The following is an 18,810-nucleotide window of genomic DNA, read 5'->3' as shown; positions in this document are numbered from 1 at the left end:
TCTTCAATATATACAAATCAATCAACATGATACACCATATCAACAAACTGAAGGAGAAAAACCATATGATCATCTCAATAGATGCAGAGAAAGCTTTTGACAAAATTCAACACAGATTTATGATAAAAACCCTGTAGAAAGTAGGCATCGAGGGAACTTTCCTCAACATAATAAAGGCCGTATATGACAAACCCACAGCCAGCATTGTTCTCAATGGTGAAAAACTGAAACCATTTCCACTAAGATCAGATACAAGACAAGTTTACCCTCTCTCACCACTCTTATTCAACCTAGTTTTGGAAGTTCTAGCCATAGCAATCAGAGAACAAGAAGAAAATAAAAGGAATGCAAATAGGAAAAGAAGAAGTAAAGCTGTCACTGTTTGCAGATGACATGATACTATACATAGAGAATACTAAGGATGCTACCAGAAAACTACTAGAACTAATCAATGAATTTGGTAAACTAGCAGGATACAAAATTAATGCACAGAAATCTCTGGCATTCTTATACACTAATGATGGAAAATCTGAGAGTGAAATTAAGAAAACACTCCCATTTACCATTGCAACAAAAAGAATAAAATATCTAGGAATAAACCTACCTAAGGAAACAAAAGACTTGTATGCAGAAAACTATAAGACACTGATGAAAGTAATTAAAGATGATACAAATAGGTGGAGAAATATACCATGTTCTTGGATTGGAAGAATCAACATAGTGAAAATGACTGTATTACCCAAAGCAATCTACAGATTCAATGCAATCCCTATCAAATTACCACGGGCATTTTTTACAGAACTAGAACAAAGAATTTCACAATTTGTATGGAAACACAAAAGACCCCGAATAGCCAAAGCAATCTTGAGAACGAAAAATGGAGCTGGAGGAATCAGGCTCCCTGACTTCAAACTATACTACGAGGCTACAGTAATAAAGAGAGTATGGTACTGGCACAAAAACAGAAATATAGATCAATGGAACAGGATAGAAAGCCCAGAGATAAACCCACACACATATGATCACCTTATCTTTGATAAAGGAAGGAAGGATATACAGTGGAGAAAAGACAGCCTCTTCAATAAGTTGTGCTGGGAAAACTGGACAGCTATCTGTAAAAGTATAAAATTAGAACACTCCCTAACACCACACACAAAAATAAACTCAAAATGGGTTAAAGACCTAAATGTAAGGCCAGACACTATCAAACTCTTAGAGGAAAACATAGGCAGAACACTCTATGATATAAATCACAGCAACATCCTTTTTGACCCATCTCCTAGAGAAATGTAAATAAAAACAAAAATAAACAAATGGGATCTAATGAAACTTAAAAGCTTTTGCACAGCAAAGGATACCATAAACAAGACCAAAAGACAACCCTCAGAATGGGAGAAAATATTTGCAAATGAAGCAACTGACAAAGGATTAATATCCAAAATTTATAAGCAACTCATGTAGCTCAATAACAAAAAAACAAACAACCCAATCCAAAAATGGGCAGAAGAACTAAATAGACATTTCTCCAAAGAAGATATACAGATTGCCAACAAACACATGAAAGAATGCTCAACATCATTAATCATTAGAGAAATGCAAATCAAATCTACAATGAGATATCATCTCACACCAGTCAGATTGGCCATCATGAAAAATTCTAGAAACAATAAATGCTAGAGAGGGTGTGGAGAAAAGGGAACCCTCTTGCACTGTTGGTGGGAATGTAAATTGATACAGCCACGATGGAGAACAGTATGGAGGTTCCTTAAAAAACTACAAATAGTACTACCATACGACCCTGCAATCCCACTGCTAGGCATATACCCTGAGAAAACCATAATTCAAAAAAAGTCATGTACCAAAATGTTTATTGCATCTCTATTTACGATAGCCCGGACATGGAAGAAACCTAAGTGTCCATCAGCAGATGAATGGATAAAGAAGATGTGGCACATATATACAATGGAATATTACTCAGCCATAAAAAGAAATGAAACTGAGTTATTTGTAATGAGGTGGATAGACTTGAGTCTGTCATACAGAGTGAAGTAAATCAGAAGGAGTAAAACCAATACCATATGCTAACACATATATATGGAATGTAAGAAAAAAAAATGGCATGAGGAGATTAGTGGTAGGATGGCAATAAAACACAGACCTACTAGAGCATGGACTTGAGGATATGGGGAGGGGGAAGGGTGGTCTGTGACAAAGTGAGAGAGTGGCAGGGACATATACACACTACCAAATGTAAATTAGATAGCTAGTGGGAAGCTGCCACATAGCACAGGGAGATCACCTCTGTGCTTTGTGACCACCTAGAGGGGTGGGAAGGGGAGGATGGGATGGAGAGTGATGCAAGAGGGAAGAGATATGGAAACATATGTGTATGTATAACTGATTCATTTGTTGTAAAGGAGAAACTAACACACTATTTTAAAACAGTTATACTCAAATAAAGGTGTTAAAAAAATAAATAAACAATAAGTTTCCACTAAAAAATAAAATAAAAATTAATCAAAGGGGCTTCCCTGGTGGTGCAGTGGTTGAGAGTCTGCCTGCCAATGCAGGGGACGCGGGTTCATGCCCTGGTCTGTGAAGATCCCACATGCCGTGGAGCGGCTGGGCCCATGAGCCATGGCCGCTGATCTGGTGCTCTGCAACAGGAGAGGCCACAACAGTGAGAAGCCCGCATACCGCAAAAATAAAGTAAAAAAAAAAAAAAAAAAAAAAAAATTAATCAAAAAAAAATAAAATAAAAAATATAAAATTATCTTGACTGACAGTTAAACTCAGGTGAAAATGGTAGATCGACCTTTAACTTGTCCACAAACACTCAACAGTTACATTTTCTAAAATGCATTGAGCTGAGGGTCAAGGACAATATCATAAGATGCCATAGCATGAAATTGTTTCCACAGATGACATGTAACATCCTGCTGAGTACCTTGAGTGAGATGAGGTGGCTACCAACCTGGAATGCTCCCAAACAGAAATTATAGAATTGTTTATAAAGTCAAGGTAATAGGGGAAGATACTAAAAATAGTAGTATACTAGAGTCTTCATGGAGTTTGGCAAACACATCTAGAGACTCCTCCTTGATTCTCCTTATATCTTTATTTTTTAATTTTTAATTAATTTTATTGGAGTATAGTTGATTTACAATGTTGAATTAGTTTCTGCTCTACAGCAATGTGAATCAGTTATACATATATCCACTGTTCTTTTAGATTCATTTCCCATATAGGTCATAAAAGAGTACTGAGTAGAGATTCCTGTGCTATACAGTAGGATTTATTAGCTTTCTATTTTATATGTAGTACTGTGAATATTTCAACCTCAATTTCCCAATTTATGGCTCCCCCCTTCCCCCCTTGGTAACCATTAGTTTGTTTTCTACAACTCTGACTGTATTTGTGCTTTATAAATAAGTGTTTTGGTACCTTTTTTAAGATTCCATGTATAAGTGATATCATACGATATTTGTCTTTCTTAGTCTGACTTACTTTACTCGTATGACAATTTCTAGGTCCATCCATGTTGCTGCAAATGGAATTATTATTTTTTAAATTTTTTATGGCTGAGTCATATTCCATTGTGTATATATATACCACATCTTCTTTATCCATTCATCTGTCAATGGACACTTAGGTTGCTTCCATGACCTGGCTATGGTAAACAGTGCTTCAGTGGACATCAGGGTGCATGTATCTTTTTGAATTATGGTTTTCTCCAGATATATGCTCAGGAGTGGGATTGCTGGATCATATAATAGCTCTATTTTTAGTTTTTTAAGGAACCTCCATACTGCTCTACATAGTGGCTGTACCAATTTACGTTCCTACCAAGAGTGTAGGAGGGTTCTCTTTTCTACACACCCTCTCCAGTATGTATTGGTGTAGATTATTTGATGAAGGCCGTTCTGACCAGTGAGAGGTCATACCTCATTGTAGTTTTGATTTGCATTTCTCTAATAATTAGTGATGTTGAGCATCTTTTCATGTGCTTCATGGACATGTGAATGTCTTCTTTGGAGAAATGTCTATTTAGTTCTTCCATCCATTTTTTGACTGAGTTGTTTTATTTTTTTGAATTTGAGCTGCATGTGCTGTTTGTATATTTTGGAGATTAATCCCACGTTTTTTGCTTCAATTGCAAATATTCTCTCCCTTTCTGTGGGTTGTCTTTTAATTTTGCTTATGGTTTCCTTTGCTTTGCAAAATATTTTAAGTTTAATGAGGTCCCATTTGTTGATACTTGGTTTTGTTTTCATTACTCTAGGAGGTGGATCAAAAAACATCTTGCTGCAATTTATTTCAGACAGTGTTGTGCCTATGTTTTCTTCTAAGAGTTTCATAGTGTGGGTCTTAAATTTAGGTCTTTAATCCATTTTTATTTATTTTTGTGTATGGTGTTAGGGAGAATTCTAATTTAATTCTTTTACTTGTAGCTGTCCAGTGTTCCCTACACTGCTTATTGAAGATACTGTCTTTTCTCCATTATCTATTCTTGCCTCTTTGTTGTAGATTAATTGACCATAGGTGCATGGACTTATCTCTGGACTGTCTATCCTGTTTCATTGATCTATATCTCTGTGTTTGTGCAAGTACTGTACTCTTTTGATGACTGTAGCTTTGTAGTATGATCTGAAGTCACGGAGCCTGATTCCTCTATCTCCGTTTATCTTTCTCAAGATAGCTTTAACTCTTCAGGGTCTTTTGTGTCTCCATGCAAATTGTAAAATATTTTGTTGTTATTCTGTGAAAAGTGCTATTGGTAATCTGATAGAGATTGAATTGAATCTGTAGATTACTTTGGGTAGTATAGTAATTTTGGCAATATTGATTCTTCCAATCCTAGAACATGGTATACTGCTCCATCTGTTTGTGTCACCTTTTATTTCCTTCATCAGCATCTTATAGTTTTCAGAGTACAGGTCTTTTGCCTCCTTAGGTAGGTTTATTTCTAGGTTTTTTATTCTGTTTGGTGAGATGGTAAATGGGATTCTTTCCTGATCTTTCTTTTTAGTGTATAGGAATGCAAGAGACTTTTTGTATTAATTTTGTATCCTTCAACTTTACCAAATTCATTGATTAGCTCTAGTAGTTTTCTGGTAACATGTTTAGGAGTTTCTGCATATGGTATCATGTAATCTGCAAACAGTGACAATTCTGCCTATTTTCCAATCTGGATTCACTTTATTTATTTTCCTTCTCTGATTGTCATGGTTAGGACTTCCAAATCTACGTTGAATAAAAGTGGTGGGAGTGGACCTCCTTGTCTTGTTCCTGATCTTAGAGGATATGCTTTCAGTTTTTCACAGTGAGGAATGATGTTTCCTGTGGGTTTTTCATATGTGGCCTTTATTATGTTGAGGTATGTTCCCTCTATGCCCACTTTCTGGAGAGTTTTTATCATAATTGGGTGTTGAATCCTGTCAAAAGTTTTCTCTGCATCTATTGTGTTGATCAGATGGTTTTTATTCTTCAGTTTGCTAATATGGTGTATCACAGTGACTGATTTATGAATATTGCAAAATCCTTTTGTCCCTGGGATAAATACCACTTCATCATGTTATGATTCTTTTAATGTGTTGTTAGATTGAGATTGCTGGTATTTTGTTGAGGATTTTCACATTTATGTTCATCAGTGATATTGGCCTGTAATATTCTTTTTTGTGTGACATCTTTGTCTGGTTTAGGTACCAGGGTGTTGTTGTTGAATGAGCTTGGGAGTGTCCCTTCCTTTGCAATATTTTTGCAAGAGTTTGAGAAGGATAGGTGTTACCTCTTCTCTAAGTGTTTGAAAGAATTCACCTGTGAAACCATCTGGTCTTGGAGTTTTGCTTTTTGGGAGTTTTTTATATCACAATTTCAATTTTAGTATTTGTGATTCGCCTGTTTATATTTTCTGTTTCTTCATGCTTCAGTCTTGGAAGGTTGTACCTTTCTAGGAATTTGTTCATTTCCTCTAAGTTGTCCATTTTATTGGTGTATTGTTGCTTGTAGTAGTCTGTGATGATCATTTGTATGTCTGTGGTGTCTTTTTTTTTGGTTTCCTGTAATGACTTCCAATCTCAGAGTGTTGTGATCAGAAAAGACTCTTCATATGATTTTAATTTTGTTACATTTACTGTGATCCTTTGGTGTCCATTGTAACTTCTCCTTTTTCATTTCTAATTTTATTGATTTGAGTCCTCTCCCTTTTTTCTTGAGTCTGACTAAAGGTTTGCCAATTTTGTTTATCTTTTCAAGAACCAGCTTTTAATTTCATTGATCTTTGCTATTGTTTTCTTTGTTTCTATTTCATTTATTTCTGCTCTGGTCTTTAGGTTTCTTTCCTTCAACTAGGTTTGGGTTTTGTTTGTTCTTCTTCCTCTAGTTGGTTTAGTTTTAAGGTTAGGTTATTCATTTGAGATTTTTCTTTTTTCCTGAGGTAAGACTGTATTGCTATAACTTCCCTCTTGGAACTGTTTTTGCTATGTCCCATAGGTTTTGGATCATTGTGTTTCCATTGGCACTTTTCTCTAGGTATTTTTAGATTTCTTCTTTGACCCATTGGTTGTTTAGTAATATATTGCTTAGACTCCATGTGTTTGTGTTTTTTACAGCTTTTATTTGGTTTCCTGTAGTTGATTTCTAATCTCATAGCATTGTGGTCAAAAAGATGCTTGATATGATTTCAATTTTCTTAAATTTACTGAGGCTTGATTTGTGACCCAAGATGTGATCTATTCTGTAGAATGTTCCATGTGCACTTGAGAAGAAAGTTTATTCTGCTGCTTTTGGATGGAATGTCCTATAGATATCAATTAAGTCTATCTGGTCTCATGTGTGATTTAAGCCTTGTGTTTCCTTATTAATTTTCTGTCTGGGGAATATGTCCATTGGTGTAAGTGGGGTGTTAAAGTTCCCCAATATTATTGTGCTACTGTTGATTTCCCCTTTTATGGTTGTTAGCATTTGCCCTATATATTGAGTTGCTTCTTTGTTGGGTGCATATATATTTACAATTTTTATATCTTCTTCTTGGATTGATCCCTTGATCATTATGTAGTGTCCTTCCTGGTCTCTTGCAACAATCTTTATTTTATTTTATTTTTAAAATAAGTTTATTTATTTATTTTTGGCTGTGTTGGGTCTTCATTTCTGTGTGAGGGTTTCCTCTAGTTGTGGCAAGTGGGGGCCACTCTTCATCACAGTGTGCAGGCCTCTCACTATTGCGGCCTCTCTTTTTGTGGAGCACAGGCTCCAGACGCGCAGGCTCAGTAGTTGTGGCTCATGGGTCTAGTTGCTCTGCAGCGTGTGGGATCTTCCCAGACCAGGGCTCAAACCCATGTCCCCTGCATTGGTAGGCAGATTCTCAACCACTGCACCACCAGGGAAGCCCAATAGTCTTTATTTTAAGCCTATTTTTTCTGATATGAGTATTGCTGCTGCAGGTTTCTTTTATTTCCTTTTGCATGAAATATGTTTTTCTATCTCCTTACTTTCACTGTGTATGTGTCCATAGATATGAAGTAGGTCTCTTGTAGATAGCATATATATGGGTCTTGTTTTTGTATCCATTCAGCTAGTCCATGTCTTTGGGTTGAAGCATTTAATTTATTTACATTTAAGGTGATTATCAATATATATGTTCCTAATGCCATTTTCTTGTTTTGGGGTTTTTTTTGTAGGCTTTTTTCTTCCCTTCCTCATTTGTTCTCTTCTCTTGTGGTTTGATTACCATCTTTAATGTTGTGTTTGGGTGTTTTTTTTCTTTTTTGTGTTTTTATGCATTGTAGTTTTTGGGTTTGCTGTTCCCATGAGGTTTTGATATTGCAGTCTATATAAATACAGGGTTGTTTTAAGTTGTTGGTCTCTTTCCTTCCTAGAGATGTTCCTTTAGCATTTGTTGTAAAGTTGGTTTGGTGAAGCTGAATTCTCTTAGCTTTTGCTTTTCTGTAAAGCTTTTGATTTATCTGTCTAATCTGAATGAGAGCCTTGCTGATTAAAGTCTTCTTGGTTGTAGGGTCTTTCCTTTCATCACTTTTAGTATATTGTGCCACTCCTTCCTGCTCTGTAGAGTTTCTGGTGAATAGATTAGCTGGTAACCTTGTGGGGATTCCCTTGTATGCTATTTGTTGTTTTTCCCTTGTCACTTTTAATATTTTTCCTTGTCTTTAATTTTTGTCAGTTTGAGTAATATGTGTCTTGGCATGTTCCTCTTTAGTTTCATCCTGTATGAGACTCTGTACTTCCTGGACTTGAGTGAATGTTTCCTTTCTCACGTTAGGAAAGCTTTTGGTTATTATAACTTCAAATACTTTCTCAGGCCTTTTGTCTTTCTCTTCTCCTTCTAGGACCACTATAATGTGAATGTTGGTGTTTAATGTTGTCTCAGATAACTTGAGACTGTCCTTATTTATTTTCATGCTTTTTTCTTTATTATATTCTATGGCAGTGATTTCCCCCACTTTCTTCTTCTGGCTAAGTTATTCTGCTAGTGTTTCCTTCTAGCATATTTTTCATTTCAGTTATTGTATTGTTCATCTCTGTTTGTTTGTACTATAAATCTTCCAGTTCCTCATTAAAGGTTTCTTGTATCTTCTTAATCTGTACCTCCATTCTGTTTTTGAGATTTTGGACCATCATTATTACCACCTCTCTGAATTTTTTTTCAGGTAGATTGCCTATCTCTTCTTCATTTAGTTGTTCTTGTGGGGTTTTATCTTGTCCATTCATTTGTAACATATTTCTCTCTCTTCTCATTTTGTCTAAATTTCTGTGTTTGTGTACTCCTTTCCACAGGCTGCAGGCTCATATTTCCTCTCACTTCTGGTGTCTGCCCCCTGGTGGGTGATGTTGGTCCAGGGACTTCTGCAGGCTTCCTGGTGGGAGGAACTGGTACCTGACCTTTAGTTTGTGGAGCTGGGTCTTGTCCCTCTGGTGGGCAGAGCCATGCCAAGGGGTGTGTTTGGGTTTGTCTGTGTGCTTAGTATGACTTTAGGCAGCTTGTCTTCTGATCGGTGGGACTGTGTTCCTATCTTGTTGGTTATTTGGCCCGAGGCTTTCTAGCACTGGAGCCTGCAGGTTGTTAGGTGGGGTTGGGTCTTGGTGCCAAAATGTAGACCTCCTGGGGAGTTTGCTCTGATCAATACACGCTGGGGCTTCTGCTACCAGTGTGCTTGCTTAGACAGTGAGCTATAGTCAACTTTGCCTCCCCAGGAGGCTTTCCAAAACCCCTAGGTATGTGTAGCCCTGGTTCCTATGGAGGTATCACTTTGTGCTGGGTCTCAGTGCACATGAGACCTGGTGTGCACCCTCCAAGAGTGGAGTCTCTGTTTTTCCCAGCCCTGTGGAACTCATGTATGCAAGCCTCACTGGCCTTCAAGGCTAAATGTTCTGGGGGTTCTTCCTCCCCATGCCAGACCTTCAGACTATCCTGGAGTGTTATTTTATGTGGGAACATCCCTTTGTAGACTTCATGGGTTTAATATATTTTTTGTGAGGTTTTTTTAAACTATAGATGTCTGCCACCTCTTTCTTCAGAGTATGCTGGCCATTATCCTTTGATACAGGTGTGAATGAAGTTCTGGTGATAGGATAAGAGCCTACATTGGATATTGAGCAGCACTTCCCCTTTGCTCTGCGGTGGTCACTGTCATGTCAGAAGTAGGATCTGCTGCTTAGTTGTTGGAGTAGAAGACTTCAGATCTGTTTCTTAGCTGTGTTTCTGATCTATGGTGTGAGGTTGGTGGAATTGGAGCACTCTCACTGGGAGGGAAGTCACTGAGTATTCCTCCTCTGGATCTGTTTACTTGTGGGTGTGCTCCGTTGTGTCACCTTTCACCCATTGTGCTAGCTCTCAGATTACACTGTTGTTGGCACTGCTCTCAGCCCCACCTTAACCATGGGCATGCTGGCAATTGGTCCTTCTGTCTCTCAGATATTGTTTTCACCAGGCCACCAGTGTAGATCCACTGAAATCAGGTCCCAGGATTGCAGTAATCATGGATCAGGACCTGCTGTAGGTGCTATGGGGGCATCTCAGACTCTGGCCTGACCCAACCCACAAAGTCTATAGCTGCTAAAACTAGACCCATCTTGGCTGAGGGAATACTCATTGTCCATCATATGTTCTATAGGTGTTAAGTTTACAAAGCCGTTTGTGGAGGTGTCAGTTTGTGGCTTACACAGTTGCAAGGAGACATTTCAGCTTTTCTTCCTTAGTTGCATGGCCCCTGGGGCTCAGCTGTGGTTTCAACCCCACCTCTGCATTTCAACCACCCACAGGGGTCTGCTCCCAAGGCTGCCCCAGAACACATGAGTCTGCCCTGTTGAGGAGGGGTCATGGATGTAGTGGCAGCCAGGGTCACATGAGTGCCCACCATGGAGAAGGAGGTGGTGGCTGCTGGGGTTGCAGGAGACCCTGTGGGGATGGAACATGTGGGGTTGCCAGCAGCCTTGGGCACAAGAGAGCCAGACCCCATTGGATCCCTTCTTAGTGACTGGGGGGGGGCAAGGGCTGGAGCATGGGGAGAGAGGTTACAATGGTAGCCCCACTCCTTGTGCCTCACTTAGCAATGGTGCTTCATTTCTATGGTGGTCCAAGTTTTCACCACAAGCATTCCTGGTTGTGGATTTTCCCTCACAGCCAACACCTTTTTTCATGCTGGGTTTGCTCTCCAAACTCCACTTTCCAGCACCCAGCCCCTGTCCACAGTGGTGGATATGCATCTCAGGCTGGGACACGCAGGGCTGTGGTGCCAACAATCTTTGTAGGTCTCACTCTGTTCTGCCTGCTACAGACCAGTTGCTGCACTTTCCTCTGATAGCCCCTGAAGCTCCCCTTCTGTCCCAACTGATTTCCCTGCCAGTGAGGTGGCTTCCCCAGATACGGGAACCTCCCCTCTCTTTCAGGTCTGCCACCCAGGGGTGCAGGCCGCATCCCACTTCTTCTCTTCTTCCTTATCCCTTCTTTCTTTTGTCCTACACAGTTATGTGGGGATATTTCTTGTCCTTTTAGGTGTATGAGGTCTTTTGATAGTGTTCAGCTGGTGCTCTGTGAGAACTATTCCATTCATAGATGTATTCTTGATACATTTGTGGGGAGAGATGAACTCCACTTCCTCCTACTCCTCTACCATCTTTATTCCTCTCACCTTTATAGCAGTTAATACTGAAGTGTTTGAACTGTTGGCTAGACTGGAAAGAATGCTGAATCAGAAATTAGGTAAGAGGAATCCTAATCTCCACTCTAATGCCACTATTCTTTTTTACTAATTTATGCATTTCTAACATGAATGGGGTTCTTTTCTGTTTTCTCTAAGGGTATTACAGGTTCTAAAATTACATAAAATTAACATTTAGAAAGAGGAATTCAGCAATAGTGGTTTGGTGACTTGTAAATTAAAAGCGTAATTCAACATATTTATATCTGGATGCAGTAACCCAGGGAATTGCCAAACCTATGACTCCACGAGTTGGGTTTTCTTCACTCATTATTATTTTCTTAGAATAGAACCATCATAGTTCAAAGGTGTACAGGTAATGTGAGAATGTAATTTAACTTGGTCACTTAGTTATAGATTTATTGAAGGCCTGATATGTTCCCATATTCCTATACACGTGTGGATATAGGATGAGGATGGTTGAGAATGAAGGGATTGAGATTTGGAGGTTGAGGAATAGATTAGAAAATGGCACCATTTGTTTGGAGGTATGGCACAAAGCTAGGGTGTTGTCAGTAAATGGGAGAGGCAGCTTTCAAAATTCTCCATTTTTCTGAGGATTTCCCCTTCTGTAGAATGCTGTCAGTCACTTCCCTTTACTGTCCTCTCCTCATACGCCTTCTGCTAACATAAAAAATATACTTTTCAGGACATTAAAAATTCTATTTATCTTCACTGAGTGATTTTCAATAATGATTAACGGGACACAGAAAGAAATGATAGATATTAAAACTCAGTATTACCAGTCATTACTTATTTGCTCTATACTGACAGTTTAATTTGTACTTAATGAAACAAAAAAGAAAACTACATTTTCACCAATAATTTCCCAAGTATTTTATCATTTAGTATAAACCTCACCTCCTTAGATAAATAAAATTTTGTTGATGTCCTGCCCACATGTACTAACACAGGTAAATATATCTTCCCCTTTAGCTCCGTTTTAAAGAGTATAATAATTAATGGAGATAATTACTGGAGTCTCATTCATGTGAATGAGTGATATGGCAGAAACTGTCCCAAAGTGCTCAGATTTTATAATGTGTATAATTTTCCCTGGGAGTTATCATAGACATTAAAATCTAGTCTATATCAGAATTCATATTCTTATTATTTGCTATAATAAGAATTTACTCTATTTGACATCCTGATCCTGCATTAAAGCATTTCCTTGTATTTTATCATGTTAGTAACTAATATACAACATATGCCTTGGGGCTGAAAGTTTTTCTTTCATAGTTTTAGAAGATGCCCCAACCATGAAACACCTGTGATTTAAATGTTTATTATAATATTGTATCTTTGCTAAGCATTTTCCTTTATTTGATGAATCTCCATCTTTTTCTAGAAATTTTGTAATACTCTTTGTAGACTAGGTCATAGGCTAGTGACAGGGTTCAGAACATGCTATCCCAAAATATGACATCTTAACATGGTGAACATTTTAAGGTGAAGCGATGTGAGAAATGACAGGTACAAGGAAGACCTCCCCTATCTTTCTTGAAGCAGGTTATAAGACTCTCTTCTGAGAGCTGTCCCTGCCATAACTGGAGGAAAAAAAAAAAATCTTTATCTCTAAAGGAGGGATGCTGAGAGACTCAGAACAAAGAGGATTTGTTAAGTTCCTCCAATTTACCACCCTTAGCTCATCATACCCTTTTATCCTATTACATTTTTCCATGACTTTCCACCCTTCATCGAACCTACTATAAAAATGCTCAAGCTTAACCACTTCTTCAGGTCTTCATTTTTAAATGAAGTTTCCAGAGTCATATAAAACCTAAATAAATGTATATGTTTTCTCTTGCTAATGTCTTTTGTCTGTCCAACTTACAGGACCCCAGTGTGAGAACCTAAGATGCGTACAGGAAGAGAATTTTCCTCCCCCACACTAGTCAACTGCTTACATTACCAGAAGAGCATTGGAGAGTTTGAACAATTTTCTCCTGCACCATTACATATTTCTTCTTTCTGCCTGAAATTTCCCATTCAGTCCTTTGTGCCTTGCATGATTCTGGGTTCCTTTACTCTCTTTTGAAAACAACATTATGATAGGGATAGAGTAGTATAATTAAATAGTCAGTTTAGAAATCCCACTAGGAGATTAAGGACAGAAAGGGAATTTTAAGGGAGTTTGGAAGACTGTTGTAAGCTAATGATCACTCAAGAAAAGAATCCAGTAACCTAGCAACAATCGGCACTTCATTGAAGGAAGACCAGGTGTATCCAAGTGTCAGACACATTCAAGCCAGAAGTCCTGATAATCAAAACACAAGACAATAGATATGAGGCCTGAATCTTGTTACATGAAGTTAGAGAGTTAATAGTCCTTGAAGAGTAGCATTGTTGCATGTAGTCAAGACAGAAATATAGGTGAAGGGGAAAAAAAAAACCTAGTTGAAAGGGGGCAATATACGGAAACCTGAGATGAATTACTATATTTTAGTATATGTTACTACCCTTTTGTTAATATACATATGATTTAAATAGTGTCATGAGAGTCCCAGTTAAACCATAAAAGGCCAAGGGAGGAACTAATAATATAAGCCTTGATGTCTGCCCGAGAATGAGGAAGAAGATGGTCTTCTCCCCTCCCCATTTTTTCTTTGATTATATCAAATCTGGCTATATCCAAGAATGAGGAAGAAGAAGGTCTTCTCCCCTCCCTACTTTTTCTTTGATTAAAACGTATAGTCCTCTTTGTTCTTGGGGCTTCTGTACTCCTTTGCCAGTCTGCATGTATAGCTCACAAGTATCCTGTGCTAATAAATTCACTCTTTGCCCCACAGTGAATTCTTTCTGCAAATAATGAGACAAAAGAACCTGAGCTTCACTAAGTCCTGAAAACAAGTGAGCAGTTTTAACTAAGACAGTAGATTGAGGCCCCTCCTAGTCAGGAATCATACGCTCAAGTCCCAATCTGAGTTTTAGCTGGGTTTGAGTCCCATTCGAGAAGGAGTGCAGTTTCAATTAGCTTCTATCAGGTTTTACAGTCCTTCATGATACAATAGATGCTTCAGCCAGGCAGAAAAAGCTCTGAAAAGGGGGATGGACTATACTCTAAATAAAAGTCCCACATTTTCCATGACCTTACCTAGATGATTTCTAAATAATTATTATAACCTTTATAATACTATACTCCTTCAGTGCATTTTTTGGTTTATACATAATTTTAAACTATATATGCTTTTATCCACAACAGTGTAAAATGACATAAAATTAAATTTAAAAGCTAATAGACTGGGTTTCAGAAGCAAATTTTATTGTAATCTCATTAGGCTGGAATGAAGGAGCAAACCCAGAAAGAAAAAAATATTAAAAAATTAATGCAAGGGCTTAAGTCAAGAGCAAATTGTGGGACCGACGAAAGTACAAGCCCACGGTGTCATCATGCCCTGGAGACGACAGAGCCTGCTGGCTTCCGAGGAAAGCAAAAATTAAAAAGCCCCTTGACATTAGGAGTAGACTAGAGGGATGTGAAAAAAATCAACGATGAAGGTATTTCAGACCATCTGCAGGCAGTTTATAAGTTCAAAGGGGTTTTCTGTAGAACCAGCCCCCAGTGTGGTCTTCTCCACTTCCTTTTATACGTGTGGTGGGAAGAAAAAAGTTAACTGTTATGAAGAAGTGGACTCAAAAATGTACTCTGATTTAGTAAGGTCTGTCTTGTCATTCAGAGACCACGCTCAGACTCCACAGCCTTTGTTCAAGGAAGATGCTTTACTCTATGGACCTGTGAGGAAGTGTAAGGCCCCGAAGCAAGAAGAGGTAGGAGGTTCACGAAACTGGGGTCCTCTCTTCAATCCGGAGAAAAGCAGAAAACCAAATGCAACAAATGATCCTACAATTCCTCTGAAAATCCCTTTGCAAAGGAATATGATACCAAGGGTGACCCGAGTCCTTCAGCAGACCATGTACTGAGAACAGATTTCCTGTTTGGAGAGGTGGAAACTGTGGATGATTCTGGAACTGGGAGAGGATGGTTTTGCAGAATATACTTCAAACATGTTTTTACAAGGGAAATGGTTTATTGAAGCCTTGGAAAGCATACTTTCACCCCAGGGGAACTTAAAAGAGTGAGCTGAAAATCTCCTCAAATCTGACTACATCCAAAGGGTCCAGCATGTTCTGAGAGATGTCAGTGGAGTGCGGGCTCTGGAAAGTGTTGTTAAACGTGAGACCCTAAAGTATGTAGGTCTGCTGCACTGTGTGGATGATTATCAGGGCAAGCTGTGTGTGACTGATCTGAAGACATCTGAGAAACAAAAGACTTTCATCCGAAATACATTTGACAACTAGCTGCAAGTCGTGGTATATGTCGGTGCCATAAACCATAAGACCAACTACAGCTTTCAGGTTCAGTGTGGCTTGATTGTGGTGGCCTACAAAGACGGGTCTCCCATCCACCCACATTTCATGCACGCAGAGCTCTCCTCCCAGTACTAGGCAAAGTGACTTCTTTGACTAGAAGAATATACAAAGAAGGAAAAGAACCTGAATATTTAGAAACTAGATAAGGGGCAGGAAGCTATATGGGAACGTTCAGGACTTTTTCACAGTTTGGGAAGATGTATTATTGCTGTTTCCTGTGATATGGAATGAGGTGCCACAGGGTCTGAGAGCTGCAGTAACACAAGCTGAACTAATAATTTGTTGAAATTTATTGCAACCAAAAAGGCAAAGCCGGAAAAGTTAAATTAAAAAGCCAGACCGGCACATAAAAGACCAGCTCTGCTACCTCTGACTAGCATTTACCCACAAAAAGGGCAAGCAGCATTGGCACAGTGTTGGTGCCTCTTGGACCCCCTTAGACCTTTCTGTGTTCCAGGCAGTGCGCCCAGTCTTTGAACTGAGAGATTCAGGGTGGTGAGGCCTGGTGCGCAGAACATTTTCCTGGGGCACATCAGCAGGGAGGGCTGTGCACCCACAGGGTGTATGTGTAGTGAGAATTCATATCAGCTAACTACTGCTGCCAGTGCAGGCTCCTAAAACTTGTTTTATGTATGTGGTTCCCTGTATTTCATTTGGGGGGGGAAAAGCTTCCATTTGACATTTTTGAAAAATAAACGTGATTCCTTAGCCTCAAGTAAACATTGCTCTCTGGAAAGATGGAGTATACTCACCATATCGTTGGCTATGCCCCTTGGCATCCCACCAAATAACACTCAGAAGCAGCCAGGCTCCAAGCTGAGAATCGTAATTGTAGGTATTTTGGTAGCTATCTTCTGGTTTGAGTCAAGGAATTGTGTACGTGGAGAAAATGTATTTTTTGTTGAATTTGCCAACTATGGGGAAAAATAATAACGTAATTTTTTCTATGTTTGATAAGTAATAAAATTGATTAGTTGTCACTGGGTTCAGGAAACTTAAATAAATGCCCACTACAGCCCTGGGGGAAGGCTTCCTGTTTTATGGAGTAGGTTAGCATTTAAGTTACAGTTGCTGTCTTAAAATAGTAGAGTGCTACAAACACCTTTTTCCTTCATTAGCCATTAATTATAAGAAATAAAATACAATATGGGAGTAAAGTGAAAAAAATAATAATGCAAAAATGTTATATTTTAGTTTGAATAATAAATTTTACAATTAAAAAAGTATTAAATGAATTGGACCTGCTATGACATCTGTTCAATGAAAAAAATACATGGGGATTAGAATTAGTCAACATAATTATCTGACACAAAATAAATTTGAAGGAGATATATAGTTTAGGGGAGATTTTATTATTAAATTTCAACATATCACAGGTTGGTTCATTATGTTGGATTTGTTATGGTGACATGAACATTTGTTCTTTTTCCACTGGCTTGATCCAGTACCTGGGCTGGATTTCATCCAACCTCTATGACAAACATGTTTTCACCCCAGTACAGCCCTGAGATGAGGTCTGCCTACAGCTGGATTTCTTATACTGACCTCCAAACAGCTGATAGCTCAGGGCCTTGCCTACTTGGCGACTGGAAGAACTTTGCCAGCATAATACGCAGGTGGTTGCTCCTTTTCTCTATTAACATTTACAGAATTGAATTGTTTTTATTCTGTCTAGAGCTGTGGTTCTCAAAGTGTGATCATGTAACCCCTAGCAGTCTGAGAGACTCTTTCACAGGATTAATGAGTTTCTCTCTTTTTCCAACTTCCTACCTATATGAAAATTGATTTTTTTTCATATACTCAACCAAAATATACTGAAGCATATTGAATACAGAAGTAAATAGGTGACTCCAAACATCTTTTAAGCTAGGTATCTTTGGAGATTTAAAAATAAGTAAAATAATATCATTCTTCTCAATTTATTTTGAGACATAAATTTTTTAAAGTTACTTGTTATGATATATTTTAAATTAATATTTATTATACCTTTGTAATAAATTAGTTCAGTTTTATAAAAATTTAGTTTTAATTTATAATATGGTACATATCAATAGAAATTATCCATATAATCAAAAGTTCTTTGGGGTCTTTAGTAATTTTCAAGTGAATGGAATGAAACTAAGACCAAAAAGTTTGAGTTCTACTGATCTAGGGCAAAACCTTAGCTTGATAAAATAAAAGCAGATGGAAAAAGTATGATTATTCATATTCAATTAATATTTATATTCAATTAATAACATTTCTAAAGCCTATAAAGATTAAACAACATGGAAGCTCACTTGGTCAAGATAATTATATATGACTATAGATCTCATTTTTTTCATTTTTGTTTTCTATCTTTTCTTCTCTATGTTTCCATGCCATATATTCATGGCTAATGTGCTTATATATTTTCCCTTTTATCTTTCCCTTTTCCTCTCTCTGTACCCAACTGTTTCTCCTTTCTCTCTCTCTTTCTTCCCTCCCAGAACTTGCTGCCATCTTTTTCAATTTTACACTACTGTAAGTACATAGTATCAAATTATGGAATTAAAATATATGCTTTTCTTAGTAAATAAAATTTTAATATATTTATATCAAACCCCTCCTTCTACTCTCCCCTCAAGATAGCTAAAATTAAAAGTTTGGTGACATTTCTAAAAACCAAAAAGACACCAAAAATAAATTTTTAATTCATACTTTAATGTAACGTTTGAAATTTTCTCTAGAAATATTTTAACATTCTTAGAAAAGCATAAAAGGAAAATAAAGTAAAAAGCAAAGAAAATTATTTTATTTATGGAAAGTGAAGAGTCTTCAAATGAGAAGAATAAGTGAAATGTGAAGAAGAAGGGAGAAATTGCTGTGACAAAATCTGAAGCCAGGGGCTTATTAATATCAATATTTGTTTTTAAACTGTTATTTGAAATTATTTATATGATTTCTTCCAGAGAGTAAGGACATGCCAGGGAGAAACTCTGCAATGGGTAGAAAATTTGGCACAATTTAATGACACATGTCAAATTTGAAATTTGTTTTTGCTTTGTGTTGAAAGTATACTCCATTGTGCCTTCTGTTTACAAAAATTATATTACACAAAAAACGTTGGGGGTTCTACTGTTTAGACCCATCATGGAGTGGAAGCTGGATGTTTAAAGACAATGACATCCTTAGGAACTGAGAGCAAAACTCAAAGCACCTGACACGGTATGAAGCAGTTGGAGATATAGATTGACTGAGGGAA

General features: G+C 37.8%; 1 protein-coding gene and 1 pseudogene across 1 annotated transcript in view; one reads left to right on the top strand and one right to left on the bottom strand.

Moving 5' to 3' along the window:
• RIT2 (Ras like without CAAX 2) overlaps positions 1-18,810 on the bottom strand; it is a 595,054-nt gene that overhangs the window by 467,033 nt on the left and 109,211 nt on the right.
• Positions 14,709-15,873, top strand: LOC131742757 (mitochondrial genome maintenance exonuclease 1-like; annotated as a pseudogene).

Source organism: Kogia breviceps, chromosome 15 (assembly GCF_026419965.1).
Source record: "Kogia breviceps isolate mKogBre1 chromosome 15, mKogBre1 haplotype 1, whole genome shotgun sequence".
Lineage (NCBI taxonomy): Eukaryota > Metazoa > Chordata > Mammalia > Artiodactyla > Physeteridae > Kogia > Kogia breviceps.
The sequence above is the reverse complement of the archived record's forward strand: the minus strand, read 5'-3'. Positions and strand labels throughout refer to the sequence as shown.